Genomic DNA, 4,611 nt, shown 5'->3' with positions numbered 1-4,611 from the left:
TCGGTGACCCATGTTACCAACCTTTTTGGCAGGGGGACACTTGAGTTTAAATGTTTTATTCAGTATCACTACATTGGTGTTGTGATGTATCTGAGTCAGTAACTGCTATCCAACAAGAAGATCATTCAAGTTTAAAGATTAATTTTTATTGTGGTTTGACTGCTTTATTTTTTAACCCTAATTAACATAAAATTAATTTAATTCAGCTGTGAGGATGGAGAGAAAGAAGAGAAGATGACAGAGGAAGAATCAGGACAGACAGGGGAAAGCAACAGGTTGGTCTACTTTTAGGTGGAAGTGAGGGAACAGCTACTTAATCCCAATCGATAATGTTTAAACATTATTTTTAAAAACTGTATTGAGATCTGTAATTTTAACAACTAATATATAATGCTTTTTGACCATATGACTTAGTGGAGAATGCCACAGACAAGGGGTGAAGGAGACAGACATGAGGTCAGTGATAGAAGAGACAAGTGAGGACATCAGGTAGGAATAAATACATTAGGGAGGCAGCAAAAACCTATATACCATAATGGCTTGAATTTCTGATGACCATCTCTCATTGTGTTCTTTTTTGGGAAAATTAGGAGAATGTGGAACAGAAAGGTGCAGATGATTATGTAGTTGCGCCCCTGCCCATGCCTTTAACATTTGTTCCACTGTGGCTAAGCCCCCTTATGGAGAATCTAGTTGGTATAGACCAATATAGTTGTACTACTGTTGTAAATTGGATTCAGTTGTATTGAACTGTTCTGTCAGAACAGTTTGGGGAGGTTGTTTGGGGAGTGGTGGCCTAGGGCATAGGGCTTGGAATCAAGAGTGTCAGGATTTTTCTTTGATGAACCCAGAATGCACACCCCACACACGGAGCTAGTCTTGAAGGTTTATTGAAAGTAATGAGTTGTGGATGAAGGTAACTAGAGGCTGTATCTGACTAGAATTGGAGATGTAGATGTGAGCATCAGCTAAAGTAATCCACAGGGATCATTGAGAGTTCCTGGAGAAACAGAGTCGTAATAAATCCACAGGACAACAGAGAGCTGCTGTTAAACTCCAGGTGCAGACGAGAGAGTTCAAGGGCAGAAGGCAAAGATCCAGCAGCGCAGCAACGGAAGCACAGAACCTGATTGACGAGGTGTTGGGTTAGTAGTGACTGAATATGACCCGGCGGGGATGAGCTAAATAAGGGAGGTTTTTTGTAGAGAGGCTGGCAGGTGGAGTGAATATTGACTAACTGGTGCTTAACAGGTGTGAATAATTGCAGAGGGAGTGGAGGCTGAGCTGTGTGACAGGAGGAGGTGCTGGAAAATAAAAGGAGGCCAAAACTGAACCATGACACTGAGGTTTTGAGTTTGAAATCCACTCCCGCAGACACCCACTCTGGCTCTCAAGACCCTTAGCCCCTGATTGCTCCCGGGTGCCCCATGATGGCATCCCACTGCTCCCCAAGGGAATGGGTTAAATGCAGAGGTAAATTTCTCCAATGTGATCAATAAATAAATGTGATCAAAGTTTGATTATTATTATGTCATTTAAACATCAGCTGATCCTTCAAACACCCTCGACCATCCCAGGTCCCAAAAAAACTCAGGATTGAATAACTACAGGTCTGTCGCCCTGACATCTGTAGTCATGAAGTCCTTTAGAAGACTAACGTTGGTCTATGTTCTACCAGAACAACCCTAAGCTGCACACGCACAAAACTTTGCATCTTATCACCATACTCATCAGCCAGGTGTGGAAGCCCTCAAGTTTCTACAGCAGACTGCAACATTCATTCAGCACTACTGAAAAGATGCTTGTGGTAAACCTATCCTCCATTAAGGAGTACCGGTATACAGCACGGAGAAACTGGTTCTTCCCATAAGTTCTCGCTCTAATAATCAGCCGACTCTGACCCACAGTAGCAAGGAACAACTCTTATTCATAACCAAATAATTTTACTGCTTCCTGATTTCCGTTCATTTGCAATTTAATAATTTACTTCTGTATTATTATGCACTCTGCTAATTAAACCACTGCTATGCTGTTTCAATCTGTCATTTTTTTTAATAGTATGTAAATATATCAGGCTGCTCAGTGGAACAGTGGGTAGTGCTGCTGCATTGAAGCAAGAAGGTTTCCAGTTTGATTCCTCTTTCTGCGTGGAGTTTCCATGTTCTCTCTGTGCAGGTGTGGGTTCCCTCCAGGTACTCCGGCTTCCTCCCACAATCCAAAAACATGACTGCTAGGTTAATTGGTTTCTTTAAATTGTCCTTAGGTGTGAGTGTGTGTGAATGGGTTGTTTGTCCTGTTTGTCTCTGTGTTGCCCTGCGATTGACTGGCGACCTGTCCAGGGTGTACCCCGCCTCTCGCCCCTAGACAGCTGGAGATAGGCACCAGCACCCCTCGCGACCCCAGCTGGGATAAGCATGACGGAAAATGGATGGATGTAAATTGATCTATTCTGTAGCCTGTGTCTGATTTTTCACAGTCTAGTCCAACTATATCCTGCTCAGGTCAGGAGTAGAAAAGTAAATGTTGTGTTTGTTGTTTGCCCCCATTTTGAGGAGCTGTTCTAGAGTCTTTATCTTCATCAGATGCTTGTTTTTTTTTTTCTTGCTTTTCTTCTAATTAATTAATAAAATACATCATGCCCCTCGTTGGACCAGAGTGATCTTCAAGGCAGAGTGAACAAAGCATGCAAATATAAAAATGCACCATCTGCACAGGAGGCTGTTTTCAGCAGAGCTGCACTTCCGTTTCATCTTTTCCTTACATTCAAAGCTTCCCATGGAAAGACAGTCAGGTGAAAACAATAAATCCAACATATCAGGTTCACTAGCATCTGTTTCCATTTTAAACGAGGTAGAAGGCTGGCTTTTAAGTAATTGAGGACAGAGAGTTCAATGTGCCACTGTTTAGAGCGGGGACCCGTCTGTTCCTCTGTTCTCTGTCCGGTTAAAGGATTATTTGGATTAGTAAAACCCAACACTGCTACCTTGGTAAAAAGGTATCTAATTGCAGATGCTTTAAGTTTAATAGATTAACCGAAGCGAAAAATAATGTTGACAAGAGTTTGCAAAACCAAAGATACAAAAACAACTCTGCATCAGTTCTGTTACAGTTATTCACAATAACAAAAAAGTCACAATCTTTAACTAATGGTTATATCAAAAAAGATTTGTGGAAAATAAAAGTTTTATGGGGCCCCCAGTCCCTGGAGCCTAGTACTGCCTAATGCTAAATCCCACCCTGCTTGTCAGATATAGATACAATGCATTAGGATGGAGTTAGTAATTGGTAAAACGTACTGAGAAAGTTTTAAAAAATTTTGAAATTGTAGAAATCCCTGGTCAGATACCTCTCTGGGAGCTCAGCATCCCTAAACATCCCTAAACCTAGAATCGCCCATATATCAGAGTAAAAGAGGGGACAACAAATGCTTGACACAATTGTTAGATTTTATAAAAAATAAATCGGAATCCCTGTAATGTTTTCTCACTTTGTAATTTCTTTGGGTGTTTTCCCGCTTATAATCTAGATTTAACACTACATTTTTGTGCTATTGAAAAATAGAATAAAAGAGTAAAAGACTGCAGGAAAAAATGACTTTCCAGTTTAGTGAGCCTAAAATATGAGTGTCTATAATATATGGTAGGTGTAGAAAACATAAGTGGTGCAAAAGTAAAAGAAGTGAAATGGTTAAAAAGAACAAGAAATGGATGAAATGGTTGAAGTGATCAATTGTAGAGCTCAGATGACAAGGAAAACCGAAAAAATCTAAATAACAGGGAAAGCTGCAGAAAAGTATCTTGAAGTTAGAGATTTAAACTGGGAAACGGTTGCAAGCATGATGAGAAAACCAGTAGGACCATCAGAAACTGGCAGAGTGACTATAACTATAAAGATGTGTGAGTTTATTACACCTTGGTATTGGCTGCCTGTTGCGTGTCTGAACTGATTAGGACAGTTTCTCTGTCTGGATATACAATTATAATCTTCATTCTGTATAAGGCAAAGATTTGGGAATGGAATGAGAGCGGTGTCCTTCAGCTAAGAACGAAGTGTAATATTTTAAAAAGGCCATACAGGTCTCCTCATCCGCTAACATGTATGATGTAAAATATGATATATGTGGCAGACTGGAGATGTATAAAATGCCTTTTTAACTGTTAATCGGGGCCACTTCCTGAGAGGTGAGCAGCCGCCTTCTGTATATTCTAAGCAATTTATCTGATCTGAGTATGATGACAATTTCTATCAGAATCTGTTGTCATGTCTCCTGGTTATTTAATACATATAAGCTATGAAATGTTAATTAAAGATTTTTTCCTGAGTGATCTCTTTTCAGGAAAAGAACCGGAGGGATAGAGCTTCAGGGTGCATACACAGAACGTATATTTAACAACAAATAAATTAGAAATAATAAAAACGAATGTAATTAAGTATTTATTATGTTGGGTTAAGTTAAACAGTTCGGAAAAATATACTTTTTTATTTTATTTGTTTATGTTTTCTAGGGGTGAGTCTTGTTTCCTTTTTCCTTGTTTAATTCCTAATCAGTTGGTGGCGGTAATGCGCTTTCTGTTTGCCAACCGCCATAAACCTTCAAAAGATGAAGAAGAA

This window comes from Cyprinodon variegatus, unplaced genomic scaffold, assembly GCF_000732505.1.
Source record: "Cyprinodon variegatus isolate N-32 unplaced genomic scaffold, C_variegatus-1.0 Scaffold870, whole genome shotgun sequence".
Classification (NCBI taxonomy): Eukaryota; Metazoa; Chordata; class Actinopteri; order Cyprinodontiformes; family Cyprinodontidae; genus Cyprinodon; species Cyprinodon variegatus.
This window is presented reverse-complemented; position numbering follows the sequence as displayed.